A 25,376-nucleotide genomic window follows, 5' to 3' on the forward strand; every position below is an offset into this window, starting at 1 on the left:
GCTAATTAATTGACAATAAATTCAAGAGCTAACAATAAAGTCTCTGATGGGGGTGTGTGACACCAGCATGGCCTCCGAGGAGGAGGAGCATGTCTCAGAGCAAACGGCCGGCGGACTCAGATCAATAAGTGTGTTGTCTCAGCTAATTGAAGCAGACGCTCATAATTGGGCGAGCCAACAGTAACACGGCCGCTCCGCCGATACCGTCATTGACGCAAAGGCCAACGGCAAAACGGCGTATACTCACTGCGATAGGAGGCTGGTAACGGCAATATGCAGCAGTCATTTTGTTTGATGAGGTCAATCCGGGTAAATGTCATTATCGCTTATTGATTTCCATTAGAACGGTCAATCTATATCAGCTACCAATTAGGAGAAGTGGACAAAGACATCCAGATGACTTACAGGACATTCCGGGGAGAGGCCACAGCTCAAAATCACATTTGGATGTACGTAGGACATTCATTGAAGATAAGTATACGTTCTGCGTTTGGGCACTGTTGCCGGTTGCTGAAGGGCTGAGGCTATGGAATGCTGTCAGCATGGAAAGGAGAAACAGTGAGTAAAGATGGACTGAGGCGAGGAGAGACAGAAAAGGGTAGATAAAAGAGATGCATATGGCGGTGAAGAGATGGAAGGAGGGACAAAGGGGCAGAGACAGCAGATTAACAGATGCGTCTGTGGAGAGTTAGGCTAAGCCGGCGGCCAGCACACAGTGTTATGATAGAGTACAAAATAGCACCTCCTGTCCCCTGCATTGCTAGTGTGTGTGTGTGTGTGTGTACTTCGCTCTTTCATCATCCATCTTTTCCTGTGTCTCCTCCCCTTCTCCTCTCCTCTCTCTGACTCCACCCCCTTCTTGCCCAAAGAGCTTTGCTTCCTTTCTTTCGCTCCCTCTGGTAACACTTGCATCTTATTACATCTTATCCTGTCATGGCCTCTTTTTTATTTATATATATATATATATATATATATATATATATATATATATATTGCCTCGACCTTAACAGTCAAACTGCAGCAGTGCATTATTGATCAAAATAGAAAAGTTCACGTCGAGAGCTATTAGGAGGAAGAGCTGATGGACAGAAATGAAATGAGGGGAAGCTTTCCTGTGTGACGACTAGAGCCCTGAATAATCCGTGCTGCCGTAAGGTTTTACACATCTCAAGGATACCACCTTGCCCACTTACAGTTTGATCTTGGCATGCGAAGTGTAATCCCCAAACCGAAGGAAAGAAGTCTGCCGCTGGCACAACACGCTATTACCACTCGGTGATGTGTGCGCTGACGGGGCCCGTCTCATTGTAACCTCGGAGGGTCGCTATTTTTGGATTACTCAGCTTTATTTGAGTGTTTTATCTTGAATCCTAATCTGTGGGGAGGTAAGTGCACAAACATGTGGTGCAGGCATTTCACAAGGTAATCCGGCCAACGTATACTGTGCTTAGGACGGTGGAAACACAGAGTAAGGCAGAAAAGTAAGACAGTAAAAGAGGTACGAGACATGTTCTTTCAGATATGAGACCGTGCAAACTGTGAAAGAAGAGATTACCGACGACATAACGAATGACTCGTGTCTACTTGTACTACTGTTAAGCAATGTTGTGGCTTTTACTGCGACACATTTTTAAGGGTAGGTTTCGGAAAACTGTGAAAAAATGCCAGACAATTTTCTACAGCCCACGGTCTGAACGACAAAAAAGAAATCAATTTACAACAAGGAAAATTGTCCCATTTGAACCTGGAACCATCAAATGTTTGTTTCACAAGTCTAGTCTGTCTGTGGAAACACAAAGAGGGGTTTTGTTCTGGAAATACTGTAACTTTGGGTCGATTTGGCGAACTCAGACTGCTAACTGATACTGTCTTAAACTGACCTTCTGGATGCATTTTGCACGGACTGGGGATTGTGTCACCGGAAACACACAAGATGTAGCATGTAGATGTAACACTTTCTTCTTTCATTGTGTAGAACATCTTTTCACTCGAGGTGCGAAGTGCGTACAAAGCATTTTTTTTTCATTTGTTACCCTGGAGAAAGCAATTATCAAGCTTTCCCTTCAACCATCTCTGTTATCGCACACCTTTCTGCTCTCATTACCTCCTCTTCCCATCCCTCACTTTCAGGATGCGTTCCTCCTTTTCTTTAAACAGCTCCCCAATCCTCTTCCTGGTCTTTATTCCACTTTCCCCCCCACCTGTTTTCCTTCTGCTGATATCTCTTACCCCCCCCCCCCCTCTCTCTCTCTCTCCCTCTTTCAATATCTCTCTCAGCAGCATCTCTCTCCTCCACCAGCACTTCTATCCGCCCATCACTCATCTCCCCGAGAGCACAGCCACTGATGCCTGCCGCCACGCTGAGGAAAAAAACCCACATTTTCTGTCATATTGCCATGTCAGTGAAATTTAGGAGCTGCGTGTGTGTGTGTGTGTGTGTGTGTGTGTGTGTGTGTGTGTGTGTGTGTGTGCTAGCGTGCGTGCATGAGTGTGTGCGCGCGTCTCCGCTTCAAGGGTACTTCCATCATCAAATTCCATTTCCTTTGTAGACAAACACTTCTGCCGGCAGGCTGGCAGACAAGAGGGAATGAGAGCGCGAATGAGTGTGTGTGTGTGTGTGTGTAGGTGTGTGTGTGTGTGTGTGTGTGTATGAGTGTGTATGTGTTGGCTACTCAGGGCAGGCATTAGGATGCATTGGCACTTGCTTTTATTTGTTTGTTTTCCCCTCCTACAGCTGAAGAGGACGATATTGAAGACGATATACGAATTGGATTTTCCTCTTATTTAAAATTGCTGTGAAGAGGTTTTACATGAGGGGGACGCACTGCATGGACACACACACAGGCTCAAAGGATAGTACACTTATTGGAAAGACAACTACAGTACAATGTGGCAGTATAGTGGATAAATTCTCGCAATCACAGATACACACTGTGACTACACAACAACCGCACTGCAGTATGACTAAACCACAGTGCTTCCACAAACACACCCACACATGTATGGCACATATTTATCCCGACAGCACAGGGCGGAAATCTCCTCTTCACGAGCTTCATCCGGCACCACCGAGTGCGTTTGTCCTTTCTGCACGCTCTGTTGCTTTTGTGGTTGTTGTCTGCGTGCGTGCGGAAGCGCGTGTGTGTGTGTGTGCGCGCGTCCTGCAAATTCAGGTACAACCCTGTGGTGAATGACCAATAACTGACTGGTCACCGAGCTGGCAAAGGCTGGATATCCCCTTGGCACGCTGCCCTCATTGTGTGACACAGGATGCACAGAGCTGATACATGGGGAACACCACGGAGAGCAGACAGTTGGCTCTCAGTGACGCACGGACACACAGATAGGAAATAGAAATCTGTTCACAAAATGTTACTCAGCAGACTTTTTCGATGATTCGAAAAAAATAAAAAAAGAACTATGAGGCAGTGAAGCAAGGGATGAGTTGAAAAGTATCAGCAAGCCTTATGAAGATCGTCTTATTTGAACGAAAATACTCTGCCATGACACGTGTTCAAGTGCACAACCATCCACCAGCAGAGGAGCCCTGCGGAGCCCAACAGAACGCCTGAGAAGCACCAGAGAGAATCTTAATCACCTGGCGGAGAGAGGAGCCTGGGCGGCGGTGGGCTCCCTCGAGACCAAGCGGCACAAAGAACGAGGGAAATGAATGAGATTGGGAATGGGAAGAGGTGCAACGCTAAATCAGAGCTGAAGCGCTGCTTGGGCGAATGAGACGAGGAGGATTATGGGCGGTCAGAGCGGGGTGTCTGACCCAGCTGGTTTATAGTTTACATCTAAATGAGTGACTTGAGTCATTTGTTCTTGCTTCAAATTGGAGATATGGACCATTTTTATTAGAATGCCATAAAGGTCAACATAAGCTGCCACCACATGTTCCCTCCACCTCCACTCCCACTGTCTCTGTCTACTCTCAATTTAAACAGTTTTCCTCCTGTTCAAAGGAAAAACATAGATTTTAATATCTAAAACACATCTTGCCAAGATGCAGGAAATAAAACTACATTCTCAAAATGAACTGCTTCTGGGAAAGGTATGGAGATTGTAGAAGGGCGCGGGGGGGGGGGGGGTCAAAGGGTAACAGCAGCACATATTGGCACTAAAGAGAAGAACATATTTTGTTGAGCAAAATCGTGGGAAAACAAAACAAACTATTTCACGAGTCCACAGAGAGCTCATAGACAAATGAAGCTGGCAACGAGACAGCCCGACACTGAGTTACACACTTGCCAGTGCCGAGTCTGACAGCCAATAACAAACCGCCCTAATTGTATGAAATACAATCATATAAAAGCACAAAAAACCAAACAAAGTCGTTCACAGGGACGGCAACTGGGAGGGGATTGCGAAAGACTGGCACCGACGTGCTGGCACTGGAGAGCCAGCAAACAGTTGGCAGCAGTGTGCCTGTATAAACACATCGAAATGCATATTGGATAAAGCAAAAAATGACATACAGTCGGAAACATGAACATAGTTTCATAGCGAGGGATACGCAGGCAAGAATAACAAGGACTGGCACTGAAAAGTTGGCAAACATTGTGGAGTAGTCGTTCTACGAGTGTTCAAGTACTTCCGATTGATTTCTGGGGGGGTTTCTTGAGGAAGAAAACGAATAAAATGTGAAATAAATGATTCCTTTCAATTAAAAAAAAACATATCTTCATGCAATGGATTTAAATAGTCAGTACATGAGCAGTGCTGAAAGGTGAAAACTGATTTGGCACTAAAGTGGTATCGTGGGTCAGTTTGTGGGCATGTGATGTCTCCAAAACTGCATTCATATTTGATGGCGGGTAATGAAATATGAATGTGAGAAAGTGAGGGGATTACATGCTCAAACGCTGGAACCAAAAGCAAAGAAGTGCTTCAACCTTTATTTAACCAGACAGCTTTAGCAGGAAGCCTGGCCATGTTTGAGGTCTTCCCCCGGCTCCTCTGGGCATTTCGGTGCTTTGCTCAACAGCACTGAAACAGCATCTGCTTACTGGGAATCAGATGTTTCACATGAGGGGAAAGTTCTTCTGCGATTGGCAATGATGGTTTCCTAACCGTCGGTGGATTTGATTTATTTCAGATCGTTTTACAAACTTAAACTGAAAAAGAGAAATTCACATTTAAACTGTGTTTTAAAAACACAGTGAAGGATCAAGCTCATACACATTTTAGAGAGGGAATAGATCACAGAGCACGTTCAGTTGGCTCAACAGACCAGAATGCAACAGCTAAGACCTGCTGTGTGTTTTGGCTCAACAGGACAAAGAGGTTTTTGACTTGCTCCAGAAAAACAACAACCGTTGCACTTTTGCTTTGACTTTGATGTTTCTACCATTCTCTGGAGACATGGGATTCATTCTGGGATCTGTAGAAAGTACAAAAAAAATAGATTGACGATAAAATGATGCATTCAATTAGCCCTTCTTCAAAAGAGAATTCCCTGCAAAGGGAGAAGAGAAGAGCAGAACAAGAACACAGTCAACGGTCTTTACAAAGTACACACGCACATGTTCAGTGCATGCGGCACGTGCACACAGACCCAGATGCTGCCGTTTACCCTGCTCTCAGTTTGCATCATTAAACTGATGCACGCTGCTTTTAAAAAAAGTGCAGCTGTGGCACACTGATAATGCAGCTGATGGATTCCACACTGTCTCCGTGTGCAGCCACAAAAATGTGTGTGATCCAGAAACATTGTGTTATGCATCACTTTCTCTCTCTCACACACACACACACACACACACACACACACACACACACACACACACACACACACACACACACACACTGATCATTGCATTGATTAAAGGTCATTTAGGAGGCGGAGATGTGGGTAATAATAGAAACATATGGCTTGCTAAGATAATAATGGGTTGTGTGTGTTGTTTGCGAGCAATGCCGAAGCTCCGGCATTTTGACTCCGGTATAGTCGATGGATTTGTGTCGAATATTTAAATAAAGAATTGAAAATCTCAAACTGAAAAAGTCACGAGACTTTGAGCAATGTTTTGCGACTGAATATGCAAAAGCAAGCAGTTTCACACAGACACAGATGTATACACACACACACACACACACACCTATACGGGCGCGGGTGGTTTATGAGGGCTTTTCACCCATACCAGTTCAAACCCTGGTATATGGAGACGCACCTTTTCCTTAGTCGTAGACAGTGATAATAAGTATTAAACTGGTCCTTATGATAAAGGGAACAAACCTCACTGTTCAGAATTAATATCTCATCAAAGAATCTGGAGATATTAAGACCTGACATTCTACAGGACTGTTGGGACGGGGCGGATCCTAACATGCCGCTGACTTATGAAGACCCTGCTGGTTTAGCGGGACATTACCAATACACACACACACAAACATGGCAAGACCCTGAGTTATGAGGACCATCCTGGTTTAGCGGGACATTACCAATACACACACACACAAACATGGCAAGACCCTGAGTTATGAGGACCATCCTGGTTCAGAGGGACATTACCAACACACACACACACAAACATGGCAAGACCCTGAGTTATGAGGACCATCCTGGTTCAGCTGGTTCAGGTACACTGTTTTATATTGTAGTTTATATAATTTTACACATTTCTTATTTCCATATATGTTATTTATTGTTGTAGTATATTGCATATTTCTTTTTTCTATTTTCTTATAATTTGTCTTTGTGTACTTTTCTATTCTAAATGGGCAAAACTGTATCGATGAAACCCAAATTCTCCCCGGGAATCACTTTAGTAAATTCTATTCTGATTAAATACCTACTGCCACTTTCACTGTTAGCATGCGGTGTGCACTGCAGACATGAAATACATCCCATCCCAGGAAGTAGGCGGATGTGTCATGGAGGTGTTGTTTCCCCCCATTCTAGCCAAACAGCATGCGACTGCGATATTACAAAAAGGAACTTACCATTTCTTTTTCTGACGAGAATGGAACTCCTTTCTTGGGTTCAGGATAAGACGGTTCTTTACAAGGTGCCTAAGATTGTACAGAGAAAATATATGCTGTTGTCATATAACTTCTGGAGAAGTTTGAGGAAGACTTGTGTGAAGGCAGAGGCGTTGCAGTTATGAAGGTGTGTACATTTACAGTGGATCAGCTAGCCTACAGAGTACTCTAGTCTTATACACAATGACAACAGAAAACTGAGAAAAATAAGTTACACCTCTGTTTCACTGGGACTTTAAGGACATTGTAATGTCTGGGAATAAAATATGATCTGAATAAATCAGCCAAGTAGTTCAATGAAAAGCAGGAGACAATGAAACACTGTTGCCCCGTCAGTTACCACACACTATCATTTAGAGAACATGAGAACATAAACTCACCATTGATCTCCATGGCCAAGAAGACGCCCCATAGTTGTACGTTATCTCCTCGCCTGGAAATATGTCTTTTATAGCAAACAGGCACAAGTGTGGCCTTCCTTTGAAAATTATTTTTTTAACTTTGCAGTTGGGATTTCTGTGATTATCATTTGCTAGTCGTCCGAGTGTTCCATCCTCTTCTATGCTGTAAGACAAATAGCCCAGATAAAACTCAAAAGCTTTCCTGGGGTTAAATCATTCAAAATGTCATGACAGAAATATTTTCTGTGTTGTCCAACCTTGGTTTATATGTAAAACAGGAACCTTTTGTACACATATACCACTGCACCACTCTTACATTTTCCCACGCATTGTGCTGTATAACTTTTGGGAAATTCACACTCACAAGATGAGGCCCTGGTTAAACTAAATAGATACAAGTATACCATGCAGCATACACCATCTTTGTTCTGAATCTGAACTGATGATTGATTTGTTCTTTTACAACAAATAACTCTATAAAAAGAAATCCATTTCAGTAAATCAACAAGCAGCTAATTTACCAATAGTGTGTTCCATTCCAGATGAAATCAAACACACAGGGATTATTTGTGTCATCTACACCTGTAGTTCGTGACAGAATTCCACGGTACTCCATCACAAAACTGGATGGTGCAATGTATTCCCGTGTAAAAACACCTCTCCCTAAAATAGCAAGGAAAGAATTAACTATTTGTTCGGCAATTAACGCTACTCGTGGCTTATCTTCTGAATGAAATAAATCCTGCAAAAACATGGAATGTAGGTCGCAAATTCTTAACAAAGTTAACCACACAATGGCTTTATCTGGGTGGGCCGCCCACAGTTATTTGTGCCCTGCAGGTACATTTGGAGTACAGATTTTACATTTGCTTGATCAGCACAGATCTTTATACAATAAGCTCTACACTTGCATGTATTTGTTAACAGCAGTGGTGGGCTATCAGGGCCTTCAAAGCCTTCTCTGCTGGCCTAAACAGAATCACAAAGTTATCGCTATTTTATAATTTAAAACATTTTCATAAATACACTACATGTATTCTAATTTATCAACATATTTTCCCATTATCTTATGTTCTCATTGCACCGCTACTGTCTTCCTCAGTTGCTCTGCTTCCAGTGCAGCTTGTTTTAAGTAGAGCTTTCATCCAATCAGCGTTCACCTCTGTGTCTCTAGGTAGAAGACTAGGCCTGCAGACTCTCACTTGAATCTCTTTGCAGTTTAAGTGAATGGGGACGATATTGTTGATTGTCATCGTGTTCAACCAATCAGATCTTTAGTTTGACATGTTGGGCGTATTCTTTGACGTGTCAGAGCTGCTAGCTGGCCTACAAGTACGTGATTGGTCAGTGGGCTAGCGTGACGTGTTGGGCGGTGACAATCCCAAAATCTGCTGCCTCTGTGAGCAGACATCTTCAGCCTCAAACGCATTAAAACGTATTCAAGAAATACAACTGGGAGACTCCACTGTCTTCACTGGCGTCCATGAACGGAGAAGGACTTCTTACTGGAACTAAAACACACGGATGTACTGAACAACCGTGAGATTAAACTCTTTAACAAAGAAAGGAGGATGCACTTTGTCTTTAGATAGTGAACAGCAGCTCTGCTAAGTTAAATGCGTTTGTTTTTACATCTGCAGTAGCTTTAATATGCTTGTTTATATATTATTATTTTTACAACTTGTTTTTATGAAGATGGATTTTTGTTTGGTTTTATATGCGATAGGAATTATTGTTACGTCCAATGTTGCTCTGGGGACATATTTAGCCAGTGCTGGCAACTTGCCGACTTTCTCGCTAAATCCGGCGACTTTCCAAACCCTCATGGCTACTTTTTTTTGCCAAAAGCTACTTGCGACAAATCTAGCGACTTTTTCTGGTGTTATTGGAGACTTTTCTGGTGTTTTGACTGTGACGTTAAAGCTCGTACATTCTGCACTGTCCTGAACGAGCAGCGGGGGTGCTGCCATGAACCCTTCCGCCGCCCAAAAGCACTCATAGGCGGGTACTGTCATATACGGTAGTCTAATGCGCATATACTGGGGTTTATACGGGAGTTCCAGATGTATGTAAAGTGAGACACGGTGATCCATTAAAACCAGCTGAGCAAACTAAGAAGCCTCTATTGCATTGATTTACATGGTGTCAGAAGTGAAAGCGGAGACATGACAAAGTTCAATCCCCCGACAAACTTTTCCTTCGATAAGCCAGGAGAATGGCCGGAGTAGAAGCAGCGTTTTGTGAGATTCAGAACCGCCACCAAGCTGGACAAAGAAGATGGTGCCGTGCAGGTGAACAGCCTGATATACGCTATGGGAAGCGAGTCGGAGAACATCTTCCGTTTGTTTGCATTTCCCGAAGATGGACATAAGAGATGATTTTGTTCGGGTGCTTGGAAAGTTCAATGAGTACTTTGTGCCGAGAAGGAATGTAATACACGAACGTGCATGTTTCCATCTGCGCGTGCAAATACCGGGAGAGAAAGCTGAGACTTTTATCAGGGCTTTGTACGAACTAGCGGAGCATTGTGAATTCGGCGCTCGCAGAGATGAGAATATCCGTGACTGAATCGTCGTATTCTCTGTCGTATACCTGTGTATTTACAGGTGTTGAGCTTCATTTTAACATAATAATAATAATAATAATAATAACTTTAATTTATATAGCGCCTTTCAGGGGACCCAAGGCCGCTTTACAAGAGTAACAGTTTAGACAAACAGTCAGAAAAACAGAACAAGTGAACATGAAACAAATAATAACCGTAGCTGTGTTTCAGCTGCAGGACAGCAGTGAAGGCCCAGGTATAAAATGCACGGCCCGCCACTGGTTAATAGTAACTTGTCAATTGACAACATGTACAAAACTGCGAGTTAACTATGATGTCAGTGGTGTCCAAACAATATGAGATGAAAGACTTACCTTTAAATGTGTCAATGAATTTTCCTTCCAGAAAAGATTAGTCTCTGGCCAGAATGATGTGGTCCATGGCATCCCGATCAGGAGTCTTTGTTCTCCTTCTCGCCGCCATCTTTGCTGCAATAATTTCCAGAGAACATGCTGAGTCTGCAGTACTAAACCAATCTGTATTTATAGTGAGGATAGCAATAATTAAATTAGGTTTCAAAGTTGGATAATTAACAGGGGCATATTGTTTGATACAAACTTCCTGAAAAACAAAGTTGCACAGATCACCTTTTAATAATAATAATAATAATAATAATATATGTGAAGAGACTGTCTGATCACATGTCCATGTTAATTATTCCTTACAATAATTATGAATGCTCGGGCTGACGAACGTCACCGGGCTTAAGTCATATCAGCTGTCACTAATTAAGACGTCTTATTTCTAATGGATATTATTTTTAATACTTAATATTTTGGTTACTCTGTTACTTTACTTGTTGGTGTGTCTTGCTGCTGTAACATACAAATGTCCCCCTGGGGATGAATAAAGTACCTATCTATCTAAATCCGACTCGCTAGCTTCTAAGCTAATTTTAACATTACCTCCAATGGGGAAATGCTAACCGCGATTAGCATTAGCGAATATACCGGTAATAAATGTTGCTCGTCGTAGCTCGGAAAAGCATTTACAGCTAACTGGCTTGGCCAGTTGCTGCTAGCACAACGAGCTCCAATAACAGCTGATTCCTCCGCAGACTTTTACAGTGCAGTAAAAGTTTGCGGTGGAATCAGCTGAACATTAAGCCGGATTGATTCCACCTGGTGCAGAGACGGTCCAGGCTCACGAGGAAGTGGAGACGTTTGTTTTACAAAGCAACGAAAAGACAGCCCTTCACTAAATGCATTTAGTTGTTAATACATCGTTAAAACTTTCACTTACCAGTTCGGTAAAGTTAATTCCAAGTCCGTATTAGCCCACAAAAGACGTCCATCGAATCCAGACTCATTTCTTCAGCGTCAGGGCGAAACCTGACCGCAGGTTCAGAAGCCAATCACTGACCAGCGTCTCCCTGAGTGACTTCGAGAACAGCCAATCACTGATCAGAGTGTGTGATTGACTTCGAGTACAGCCAATGACCAGTCTGCCTAATACTAGCCAATGATTGACGACACACTGATACACATTCGCGGGAAAATAAAAAAATAAAAAGAAATGTGGAAATCTAAATTATACACTGGGCGCACACACTGGCATACACTAGAATTCTGGTGAAACCGAGTTGTTGAGACATGCGGAGAAAATGCGGGAGGACGTTAGTTACGTGTTGATAAGTGCCTCTACAGTGCGCGACTTGTGAGGACATGGACTTTGTCCTCACAAGTCCAGCATGTCCTCACAAAGTAAGTATGTAAACAGGTGAAAAGCCCTCACAATCCGGAGATACCAACGCACACACACAGACACCCTGCAGTCCCTCTCCCACAGCTGACCCTCAGAGTCGGTTTCTGTCTCCCAGGGAGAATAACTAAGAGAAAGAAGAGAATGTTCTTCTTTTTATTGGGAAAACAATCTGTCCTAATCTGCAGAGAGATGCTTCTCATCACCCCCTCTATTCATTCATTCCCATCCCTTGTTCCCATCAGCAGAGCTCACCACCCACTCACTCACTCTCTCACACACACACACACACTTCCGGATACTTAGACAGAGATACTCTTGTATCTGTCTCTCCACGCTCCTGGGGGTAGGTAGATGTGAATGCTTTCACTGTGTCACCAAACAGGAAGGAGGAAGTTCCCTCCCTACGCCGTCTGATTTTCTCACCCATATTTTCAACAGCTTCGGATTCAGGCTGTTGCTCGTGAAGCGGTTTCATTTGAAAAGTTCATTCACAAGTTTGATTGAAAAACACTTGGGGGTTTTATTATTACTATTTTGGGGGTTGAATGAGTCACCGAGAATGTGAAGGTCCAGACTCTGTGGTCAGTGTTGTGCAAAGTGATGGAAATTGAACGATTGTTTTCATGCATCCGTGCCCGTTGTCGGTAGAATGTTACAAGATGCAGACAAACACCACGATGCGCCTGGCTTTATGACTCGCGAATAGGCAAGAGCTGAAATCTATCTGTAGGAACAGAGACACACACACACACACACACACTGGGCTCGCTTCCGTCTCACCGTCAACGTCCAAAATCCCAGAAATCTGTCTCCTCCGCGACACACACACACGGGCACAACATCACCATCTCCCTGTGGCCAGTCGCAATAGATTTCCAAGCGCTTCCTATCTCAGGTAACCAGACAATCAATGAGCTATGTTCAATTAGCCGAGCCCCGGCACCCGGTAGCTCAGCTCCGAGATGGGGTGTGTGTGTGGCTGAGTGTGTGTGCGTGTGAGTGGCAGGGTGATGGGATGTGTGTTTCTCTGCCTCATCCGATAGGTGCTCTTAGGGCAGAGCTCCAGCCCCGTATCTGATGTAGGTCTAAGATAATTGCGTGGCCTCTGCACACACACACTTTTGAATTTCCTGCACATCTGCTCACTTCTCTTGGCTGAAGTCTCCAGCGTTAATTCAGAGATGGAGATATAGACACACTCCCACACAGTAAATCCAGCTCACACAAACACAGATGTCCAGAGACGCTGGATAATATGTTTCACACATGCATGAAAAGAGAGACAGTGCAGCTGTGCAACAGATATCTGGAATATTCGACATGTAATTGCTGTTCGCACCAATTCTTTTGGGGAATACACTGATAGAGGAGCTCTCAAGTCACCCCATACTGCTAAAATACCTTTCACGCATACTTCGGAGTTCGTTTTTGAGGTAGAGGTCTGTTCAAAAATTGCCAGAAAGATTTGCAGGCGAGTTTGAAGATTAAAATCCTGACTTAAAGCCGCCCTAGAGGTCTAGATCCATAAAACCGAAATACAGCGCAAAAAGAGAGGAGGCAGAAACACGACACTCAACCTTTTCCTGGACGTGTGCGTTCATCACCACCTTTTTTGAGCTCTCGACCTTTTCAAAACCCTGTAAACGTGCCTGAAACAGCCGTTGTTGTTCAGTTTGATTCGGAATCAAAGGCCACCAATTCTGCACCGATCAACTGAGGAGACTAGATGGCGTGGAACAGCTAAACGCTAAGATGGCAAAGACTGTTGATGCAAGACTGTGCTGCATCAGCACTGCCGGACATCAAAAGGAGAGAAAAGGAAGCAGAAGCCAATGCTGCATCATCATCATTTAATTGAAACATCTTTTTCCATCTTAGCCAAGCACTATTTCGGCCAAATTTGGTCAGTTCTGGTGTTCCTACTCGGTTCTCTTGTGTGCAAATCCACAAAATGCATGAAATCGGCTTGATAAGAAGTCCTCAGTAAACGCTTAGAAACCAGCACAATCATAAGAATCACCAACATAAGCCAACATGGTCTGAACAGACACATTACAAACGCTAACAAAAAAGTAACATTCGCATTTTGGAACATAAAACCAGCAAGCTTAAACTACGCAGTCGTGCACTCGGCAGCCATGATGGGAAACGTGGGCCTCTCAGCGCCACAGCTGAGCAGACGGCGGTGCCGAGTCAAGCGGCGTCTTCACAGCAAAGTGCTAACTCGTTTGCGAAATACATTGCCGGGAAAGTGATGAAACAATGACCATGCACTCTGTTAGCGAGGTGGCTAACCGGCTACAGCTCGTCAATACAGTCACTCGGGCGTGTCGGGGATGTCGGGGGTCCTGCTCGTGTCCAGACTGTGGACAGGTTGCACATTGTGCCTGACTTCCATGAACACACTTACCACAAGGGCCATGACCACAAGGGCAATAAAAAAAAACTCTGGATCACAGGCGCCGCCTCCAACGCTGTATCCAGTTCTCTTTATACTCCACGCTCGCGCTTCTTTTTTCGGTGCATCTCTAATTCCCTCTGAAGTTTGCACTGATGTCATTTTGGATGATAAAATGTACTAAACTGTAAAATATCCTGCCACACATATGTGAGGGATCATTGCAAAAAAAAAAAAAAAAACGTTTCATTTTTTACTCCCCAATATCAGTATTGGCAACAATAATCCACCATCAGTCAGGTGCTTATGATAAGGAGATGTGTGTACCAGCAGGCTTGATGATGGAAATTGAGGGAACTCTTTTCCTCCCAACCACAGATCAGAGCAACTAACAGTCCCAAAAATAACCAACTTCATGTTGTTTATTTCACTGCATGAGAAAAGACTACATTTTGGCATATTCTGTATTTTATAAAAATGGACAGCGGTTATCAGGCGTTTGTTTTTTAATGACTTAGTGGCTGTTTACATGATGAATTGGGACAGAAGCGCAGTCAGCAACTTCCTGAAAAGTTTGAAACTAAAACAAGGCAATTATATTTGACAGACAGGTCGGCAAAATGAGATCAGCGACAACAGATGGATGAATATGATCAACAAACCGGTTGTGACAAAACGCAGAGCCAGCGTGTCAAAAGGGAGTCAGAAGAGCCAGAAATACAAATGAATGTATTTCAAAAAGCGACAACAGAGGAGGCACGGAGCAGATTGTGTCTGCAAAACAAAAAAAAAACATCTGCAAAACAAAATGAGCCGGGAGATAGAACGTGTATCTACAGAGAGTGGGCAGACACCAAGTCAGTGATGGACAGCACGGGTTTCTATTAAGACAGACAACATTTGTCAAAAGCAGTCACTTGACTTGCAGGTAGAAAACACAGGCTGACAGTTGACGGATCCCTCCTTTCAAGACACACAAATGTACCGTCAGAGTCAGTCCCATCCTACACTCACTCACACACTCACACACACACACACACACACACACACACACACACACACACTCAAAGAGGTGTAGCCAAACCAATTAAAAGGCAAGCAGTACTGAAGAGAATGAAAGACTGGAGACAATATTTACAGCTTCAAAGTCTTTTGTGACGACATGACTTGGATATGACGATATGACTCTCATTCAGCTTGGACTACAACAGACTGTGGGATGTTTCAAAAGAAACGAGCACAATAATGCACACACACACACACACATACACAGACACACAATCAAAGAGATAGACAGGAGAGAGAGCGAGAGATCGTGGCAGCAGTGCAAAGATGAAAGAGATATTAAAGAAATGGAGAGGATATGTTAGTGAAAGGAAGGTACAGAAGTGAGCAAGAAATTGGAGAGATGTGAGGAAGACATCAGGAAGAATAAATCTGCAAGTATACCTGCTGCATGAATTCATTTTGGCTCGACTGCACAAACATTGTGTGTGTGTGTGTGTGTGTGTGTGTGTGTGTGTGTGTGTGTGTGTGTGTTGGGGACCGGTGTGTGGCCTCCACAGCAAGATATCGTCTGCTCGAACATATCACACAATTTCTTTTCTTGCCTTGTGGAACAGAATCTCTGGTTTCCTTGTTCTGGCTGACCGCCTCTCTTCGCCCCTCTGCGTTTGCAGCGCGTTAGATAAATCTTTATCAACGCCAAGTGGTGTGGAGTGCCGGGGGAAACAAACAATACAAAGCCGCAGCAGGTATACACACGCACACAGCATTTGTATGCGGTGACGAGAGTGTTTTTGACTGGTTCGCACATCCCTACAGGCACGCCGCCGCCTCCAGCGACAGGAGGAAAGAGAGGAAGAAAGAAACACTGGACCCAAAAGGCTTTTACAAATGCCAACATGTAGAAGTGAGACACTCAAATCCATGACTGCCAAGCAGGGTATCATTAACATTTTATGAACTAGTTCCAAGACATTACCAGAGTTTCTGTACTCGTACCAAAATGACCCTTTTGTTTTTTAATATACTTTGAAATGTATTCATCAAATAAGTCCATGCGTTTGTTTTTTTTTAAACAAAACTTTTCAAAACGTACCCAAAGAATGCAAAAAGGATAAATCCGGTTTAAATACAAGCAACTGAACAAGATCACAAAAATAAAGTCATCAAGACAATGAATCGGAATTCAAGAAGCAAGGTCAGTCAACTGATATGCACACGCACACACACACACACACACACACACACAAATTAACTATAACCATTCAATAAGCCTACAGATCCCATCTAATGTGCTGGTAGATAAACCTTTCCACTCTCCATGGACCGTGTGTGTGTGTGTGTGTGTGTGCATACACTAGTGGTTAATCCAGTGTTACTTATCGGAGGTGGTGATACCCTGAGGCTGTACTTTCCTCTGATGAGATCTTGACAGCTGAGGTTTATGCCCCCTGCATCTCTCTCTCAATTTCACCTCCTTCACTGCTTTCTATTCCAGCTCCCTCATTCTTTCTTCTTTTATCATCCTTCAATTGCTCTCTCTCTCGTCTACAGCTCTCCCCAGTTCTTGTCTTTCAGTTTAGTGCTCTTCCCTCCATCCTATCTTAACTCCCTACCCCCTCATATCAATAAATCTCTTACCATCCTAGCACTGAACATAGAGAAATACACTACACCTGAAATCTTAAGTAAATCTTTCTAAATAAAAAGGACGTTCAGATGCATCTGCCTGCTTGTACTAATTGATTAAAAATAACTCTTGTGCATAAATAGACAACTGAGGATGCGCTACATTGATGTTCTACAGTCATATTAGAGCCCGTTCATCGTACAAAAGATATATAAATCCATGATGTCTGCGGATGTGACATTGTAAAAGGTCACGTTTTATGTTGATAGATGGATACAGCCTCGGCGCAGAATGCAGCGTGGATGGTTCAAAGCATAAGCACACTCAAGTGTGACCGACTCATTTTTTTGGTAATTCTGTGAGCAAATCTGGGAAGAAAACATACTGATAAGTCTTCGAACAGTTTAAGCTTATTTGATTTATCTTTGTGGGTAAACGCCTTTAAAAGTCTACACAGTAAAACAGATTTGTTCAAAAATACTGTGGCCAAACTATGGTGTTAGATCTTGCTAACTGCATGTGATGGATCGTCTTGCATGGCCAGAGGTGTAAAGTGCAATGTGACTTGGGTGCCTTTTGGGTACATTCAAGTGCCCTTCTGGTGTTTCCAAGTGCCCGACTACTTGCCCGAGTGCCCCTCCACTTAAGGACCTCTGTACCCAAGTTCCCTTCTGGTACACCCTAGTGCACCTGTAGTACGCCCGAGAGTCCCTCTAGCACGCCCCCAAATGGCCCTCTGGGTATCCGCTCTGATCTCAGCATATTTCCAAACCCGAAGTCCTTCAACTCAACTCATCTCATTACTTCCGCAAGCATACCATTCCTCTCTCCTTTCCCTCCTGTGTTCTCTCTCCATATTTCTCTCTCTTTCTCCATTTCAAATTGATTAGCCACGACAAAAGGAGGGAACACAAACCATTCATGCTCCGACTGAAAAAAAACAGGGAGCGGGAACTCTCATTTGCCAAAACAAGAAATAAAAGACAGGTGAAGGGAGAGAGACAGACAAAGTATGAGATGTAGATGATGACATGAGAGGAGAAAATGATGTAGAAGAAGAAAAAAAAAAAACTTTTTATTTCTTGTTCTTCCAAAATTAATTTCAAGGCTCATCTACTCTGCTTGATGTTGGCGTTCACAGCCTAACAGCCTCAGATAAATACGGCCTCAGGAGGACAAGCAGCCATCATCATCCGTTAGATGGACAGAGACGGACAGAGAGAGACGGGGAGGGGAAGACGGACTGAAGAGAGAAATAAGGAGGAGAGAAAAAATGGGTGAAAGGAGAAGGGAAGTGTGTGGATTACAGCACAGAGTGTGAGACAAGCATGGAGAAAGAGGAGAGAGGGATGAAGATAGAAGTTGGAATACATTTAGACTTTAAACATTTTACAAAACCAGGACCTGGTCAGGTAAAACCAATCCCTTCAGAATCGTACAGACATTTAGTGTCATGTTCTTAGATGGTTGGACAACGAAATACATAGACCGAGATCGGCTACGCCTCCTATTTCACACCTTTTTGATTTCAATCATTTATGACTCTTCCTTCCCATTATCTCATAAAAGCTCATATCAGAAAACAGATGGTTTCAGAGACAGAAGGTAAAGTGTATCGCTCAATCTACTAACCCTTCTACAGCTTAACTAGAATGTCGGGGGCAACAATAAAGACGGAGCGAAGAAACCGGAAAGCTGATCGGACTCAATTGCCTGAAGGTTGGGGGTCTCAATGTCACACTGGGGGAGTTAGTGAAGCGGGCAGGTGCGTGTCGAAATCTGTCCGAGAGAGAAAACGGAAATATCGCGGGGCCAAAGTCAAATTCGGTGCGCCCGTCCGCAGCACATCTGTCATAAAGCCTGTTGTTGGAGTGGAATATAAAATCATCATCCAATTTATTGTTGACTCATAGACGGAGTGTTTGAGTGTTTGTGGGTCTGTGTGTGTGTGTGTGAGGTCGAGTGTTTGTGGGTCTGTGCGTTTGCCTCGGTGGTGCCTGCCATGTCGTGTGTGCGTCTGCAGAGAGTGACCTTCTCTACAGACCACTGTCACAGACGGTTGGTTTTGGTACCAGCCCCCCCCCCCCCCTTTGGCTTCACGGTGGCCTATGGGCGACGTCCACTACCGTCTGGGAGTGAGTTTAAATGTGAGAATGTGCGCGTGCAGGATTGTGTTTGCGTGGGCGCACACGCCAGCTGTAGTGCAACAAGCTCTTCCTCTCACCCCAAACCACCCACACGTGGTTCGCTCTCTCGCTAGCTCACTTCAACAAAAGTTTCCCCTTCTTTCATTTCTCCACAACATGGTCAACTGTCTTGAATTGCTGTTCAAGGATATAATTATTACTCCCAGTGTGAAGAGTTGAAACTGGTAACGCGTCTGCACACCAGTGAGTGGATGAACAAGTAAGGGGAAAGGGATTGTAGCGTGTGGAAGCCTTGTAAAATAAGACACTTGAGGTGAACTGTACTTGGGAGCGACTGATGAATTTTTCAAATGGACGTCTACTCCATTCCCTCCTTCCCACGTGTGACATTTTCCCTCGTCCAACAACCCGTCCAGCCACTCACCCACCATGTCGTCTATAAATAGTGGTCAACTGGAGAACATTTGGGCAAAGCGAGAGGCTGTGAATCACTGTTATTAGGGTAACTATGTTCATTAATTGGCACTGGTCTGTGCCAATTAATGAACACGGATTTGTGAAAAGCACTTTAAATATCCGTTTCATCCACGTCATCTAGTTACAAACACTCCGCTATTTGATTCGTCAAGCTTGCCAGATAACTAGCAAGTACTCACAGTACAGTCGGCTGTTTATTGTTTATCGTCTGCTCGTTCGATCTCGTGCTCAATATGCAGATTTGAATGTCAGACACTTCTTTGTTTGAAACAAACACTGTGGTTGTGAGGCGCCTTTGCTTTGTATTCAGCTCAAGTCATGCACAACCTCTTCAACATGCAGAAGCACTGACACACTCGGAGTCCTCCCTCCTCTCCTCTCCTCTCTCTCAGAGCCTCTATAGGCCCAATTAAACAGCCATAATTACTGCCAGACAGGAATGAGAGGCTGGAAGGGAAAACAGCATCCATTTTTTAACCCGAGCGAGATATTTCATTCCATTACCGTCCCTGAACATGACAGGAGAGGAGTGTAGACAAGAGGCAAGACGCTGAGAGCAGGGGAGTAGGTGATGGAGGGAGAAGAAAGAAGAAAGAGGGGGACCAAATTAGAAATGTGTGCGAGAGAGAGAGATGGAGGGAGGAACAGAGTGCTGTGGAGGAGGCGGACGACATTAATAAAGGGGTGTTTATGTTGCGGAAGAAATACATTTCGCAAAAACAACTCTTAAAAAATGTGTGTAACTTCTGAAATGTATGCACCAGAAAAAATGGAAATATTATGACTCACCCTTCAAACCTCTAGACGCATACGAGTATAGTCACATTATGAGTTATGCACTATAATGGATACAGGCATAGCTGGCACTGGGTCTGACTGCACATCTCTACTCATGGCTCAGGGAAACACCACATTTGGATGAAGGAAAGGAGTCCTGGGCATGTTACCTCATCCTGAGCAAAAGAGTGATTTAAAGGGCCAGTGTGTGGGATTTGGTGGCTGGCCATGTGGTTGCAGATTGCAGAAGCTATCCATACCATAATAACACGACTTTAGGAACAACAGATGTCAAGACAGCGGCTGGCGGTACCACGGTTTGCTCTCTGCAGCTCATGTTACCGTTACACTACAGCCCGGTCTCATTCCAAGGGCTCCGCAACGCAAAAACAAACAAAGTCATGTCAACACTGTCAACATTTTCTTTATCTGTCAAACAACTTGGCAGACCAGTGAGGTGGTCGGATTGACAGCCCTGAAGCTGTAGATTCATAGATTAACCACTCAGATGGTCAATGGTTTTATCAGCAGCTGGAAATTCTGTCAAAGAGTCCTTGAGCAAGACGCATTTTAGGCAATTAGCAGTTTACATAGAGTCTGTGGTTGCTTCATATAGCTTGTTATCCCGTATGTGCCACTCTATTGCTGTGTATATGAGGGGTTGCCATGTCAAACGCTACTGTTAAATAATGCAGGATGCCCTTCCTCGTACAACTCTGATGTAGTATCACAACTGTTTTCTAAATGCTGTTTGTTTAGTTTGTCAGGAATTATATTTCAAATACAGCAGTAAAAACTAAAAGCGCATGATTTATTGTCTGGAATATAACACGACAAAGTCCAGGACTTATTTTCATGGTGGTGCCGGTTGGTTCATCCTTGCCACAACAAGATGGATACAATTTAAATTGTAGATATGGTAAATTATGGTTGGTTCAATTGAACTCAGTTGAACTGAAATGAATCAACACTGAATTATACTCAAACGTCCTTGTTTTATATTCTCTCTCTTTTTTGAAATATGATAACTTTCACTGTCACAGTGGTGAGTCTGAGGTGGCAGCTAATTCTGTACGTGATATGTTGGTTATGGCAACTCGCTGCACCTAGTGCTAAACCACACATTCTCACACACACACACCATCAAACACACACACACACTCAACACTTGCTGTCTCTAGCTGCCAGAAACCTGCTTGAGCTGCAGAAACCTGACAAGGACTCAACTTGACACGTCTTCCTCTCATTTTCTCTGTTGTTCACCATGTCTCTCTCAATAGGAGTCTACACACACGAATAGTGCACTGCCAACCAAAAGGTAGGTGTGTGTGTGTCTCTTTCAATGTTTCACTCTCCCCCAATTTTTATATATATATGCATGCACACATGTTGCTGTATCTGGCCGCAATTATTGTTTGTTTATGTAAGAGCACATTTCATAAGCCTGAATGTGTGTGTGTCCCCTACCCAGAGAGTCATATCTCAAGGCAGTGTTATTGCCAATCGCCTTCGAAATGAATCAGTACCCCTCGGGCCTCTTGACCAGACCCCCCCCCTCTCTCTCTCACACACACACACACACACACACACACACACACACACACACACACACACACACACACACACACACACACACACACACACACACACACACACACACACACACACACACACACACACACACACACACACACACACACACACACACACACACACACACACACACACACACACACAAGGAACAATACTATGCTTGAAGTGTGGGTCAAAGTAATCACAATTAGATATATTTATTAAAATTGTGTCTATAATGTGGATTCAATATTAAATGTGCATCTGTAATTTTCCGTAATAGTCCTATAGGGAAGGGCAATAATTCAATATGATCATTTAATATCTTTCAATGGAATGACATCGTGATGAAATCATACATCGAGGTATCGTGATGCACTATTACGCCGTCTAAATTGATAATAACAAGCACACACTGGCTCAAATTTCTCAGAAAATCTGATGTGAAATATTTAAGGAATACCATTTGATGAATGCACTTTTGCTTTTACATTACCACTCGTTGAATCTGATGAACAAACGGTGTTTATATGACAACATTCATTGTGATCTTTATAATTTCACTGATTTTGAGATCATACTTTCCATTTGTCAAGTGTTTAATTCACACAGGAGTATACATATATAGGTTTTAATCATGTGGCTAGAACCACACATAGGCTACATGAGTACATGGCAGAATAGACACTTAAAAATAGTGTGATATAATTTCTATGCAGTGTTGACAAGAGTAAAAAAAGAACTATACCTATATCATCACACTATACTGCAAAATATGCACACACACACACACACACACACACACACACACACACACACACACAGGTGTGCAGATATATGACCACACATGCATATATATTTCCCCCCCCAAAGACCCAAAAGCTATTTGAACATCCTCCTTCTCGTAAAGTACTTTGTTCGATATCACAGATACACATAAAACACCTCCAGTCCAAAAACACACACAATCACTGAGAAAAAGGCGGAGGAGAAATTCTACTTCTTTGTTTTGTTTGTCAGGCAGGACCCTTAACAAATATATATCACAAAAAGGTCTACTGTCCAATGTGATGGTACTTCCCACTCCAATACATTTCAGAGGGAAATATTGTACTTTTTACAGCTACATTATTTGCATTGTTATAAGTATTGCATTGATTATATCCTTACATACTCCAACTTAAACTTTACACTCCCACCATCCATACGTCAGACCATATGGGTGAAGAGGGTTTGTCCATTACAGGGAGATAAGATGTGCAGCTTTCCAGACCGTTACAGCTACACCATAATTCTCCTTCAAGGTACCGACGATGATAACAGCTCATCAATGCTCAGACTGTTCGTGTAACCCGTATGGTGTGTAGAGAAGGTTGACCGAGCAAGTACTACTTGTCCAGTCGTACATATACACCAGCATGTGACTGGAAAATACTAGTGTGTCTGCATCTTTTCAAGATGAGCTTCTATTTTCCTCTTAGCCGTTTTAACACGTAAGCCGACACTGAGCTGTACCCTGACACCTCCAAAAGCAGAATTTATTTACATTTTTAGATTATTTCTGTCGAAATTTGGTGTGTCTCTTGCGATTTTCACACCCGGTTTTTAAACATTTCGGCACGCTACCGACAAATACACATCTGCGTTCACCCTCAAAATAAATCGCGTTAACGCGACAGCATTCACGGCAGCATCACAGTCTTGGGATGAAAAAAGAAAGCGAGAAGCCACCAAAATATAACTGTCGGTTCAAGTTAGAAAACGTCTTTCTCTCAGGTTTAATTATAAGCTTTAAGTTTGTGTACCTCTATCTCTGCTAACTTTTCATCCAGGGTTGTTTTTTCGTGCTTTATTTCTCAGCATGTTTTGGCATCATACAGAATAGTGGGCTTAGATATGAGAAAGCCCGTATCTGTGAGATAGCACCTGGATATTTAACTGGAACTGAATTACGTTCATGGCTCCTCTTTCCAAGTGTTCATCTTTCTTCAGTCCTGAGCTGCAGTTTTGGAAAAAGCGGAGGGTGGAAAAACAGATCATTTATTTTCAGAATTCAGGCTGTAAGGACCTTTTTTTGCACCGTGGACGTTTGCGTTTTTGATTTTAAAAAGTTAAAAACTTTCGCACCAAGGCCGGAAAGTTGTGGATACGGTGTGGATATGCCCATAGAGACAGATGCAGCTGTAATATTTTGCATTAAATTCTGTCTCCATCTGCAGTAATCCTCACACTCAATTAAAAAAAAAAAAAATCAATGGGAAACTTTTTACTAAATGCATGCTTGGACTTTTTGGTTTAGATTACAACGTGAACCGTCAAACAATAAACCTGGTGAAGACTCTGGAGCAGGACCAAAAGGTCTCACACGTCACACGAAAACCCTCTCCTCACCACAACCAAACAGCAGTCTGAGACGGCAAAGGGAAACGCACTCGGTGAGTTTTATGTATTGTTGCAAAGCTGCTTTTTATGGAGTTAAGCAGTGGTAAGCACCCTCTAGGGCTTCCTCAATCGCCTCGCCACCAGGTATTATGACACACAGGCTTTGGTTCACTGACGGACCTTCAGAAGAAGCTGTGTCATCTGTTTCCAGAGGATGAGGCAAATGCCATTAAACTGAATTATGTGCACGACATAAGAACAGGTTGGAAAAAACAAAGATGAACCTATTCCTCCATCTTCAGGAAGTAGGCAAATCCAATTATTAGCATTACATTCTGTACATTTCAATTGCTATGAAGTAGATGTTAAGGTTACTTTGTCAGAATCACTGACCTCACCCCTTTCAAACCTGATTTTTCCTACATGTCACCTTCATGAGAGAGTGTTAGAAAGTATAGTTTGATGAACCAGAAAGACTCATGATAGAAAACATCTGGTTACAGATCCTCTTCCCTTCATTCTGCTACTGCAGCACAAAGTAAGTCTGCCGCTTCTTTCCTAAAATACATTTAAAAAAAGGTCAGCAAAAAGCTACCAAAAGGCATGCATCCAAAATGGCTTAAAGGGTCTATTTCGTTATTCATGACCAAGTAGCTGATGACATGGCGATCTGTGTTTTAAACTTCAAAGCACTAAAGTAAAAGCTTACAAGGAGTGTGTGCAAACAGCAAGACTCTCCCAGCAGACTCCCAGAGGGGGGACGAGTAGTGACCGTGAGGCAGTGAAGTAACAGTTGAACATATTGTTTGGCTTCAGAAGACGACATGCTGCACATTTTCAGACACATAAAAGTGCAATTACAAAAGTGGCGGCTGCTAAATTCTACCATAAAAAAGAGCAAACGTTTGCACACCAGTAGGTCGACAGGTGCGCAGGACAATACCATCGGGGAGACAAAACAAACAAACTCCTGCACACTGTCTTCTTCACGTGCATCCAGAGATATGTAGTGACAGTCTAAATAAAAGTGATGTCACTGGAATAACTGGTGGACATTCTGGAGCAGCTAAAGCAAAGCACGGCCCCCATAGAGAGGAAGCGCTTTTTGTCTCCGCGTCTCTTTCTTCGTGCTCCCTGACAGACGAGGGGGAAACGCATCAAAGCTTTTTTCTAAATGTCATCCCAATTATCAGAGACGTCGCGTCGAAAATATCAAACACATCCCAAAATACCAAAGCCTCAAGGGTTTCTCTCATCACGTAACCCCTCAATTTTAGCTCCAGCTCTCAACGCCCCA

The 25,376-nt window shown here is 43.3% G+C and overlaps 1 protein-coding gene and 1 long non-coding RNA gene across 4 annotated transcripts in view; both read right to left on the reverse strand.

The window, feature by feature from the left end:
* grm8a (glutamate receptor, metabotropic 8a) overlaps positions 1-25,376 on the reverse strand; it is a 158,800-nt gene that overhangs the window by 122,113 nt on the left and 11,311 nt on the right. The window lies entirely within an intron of this gene.
* On the reverse strand, positions 6,919-8,016 carry LOC306795927. Its single transcript, XR_013773019.1, has 3 exons — positions 7,904-8,016; positions 7,362-7,545; positions 6,919-7,011 (listed from the first exon to the last, which is right to left on the reverse strand). It is a non-coding gene; the product is annotated as an uncharacterized lncRNA (long non-coding RNA).

This window comes from Melanostigma gelatinosum (genome assembly GCF_949748355.1).
Source record: "Melanostigma gelatinosum genome assembly, chromosome: 22".
Taxonomy (NCBI): domain Eukaryota; kingdom Metazoa; phylum Chordata; class Actinopteri; order Perciformes; family Zoarcidae; genus Melanostigma; species Melanostigma gelatinosum.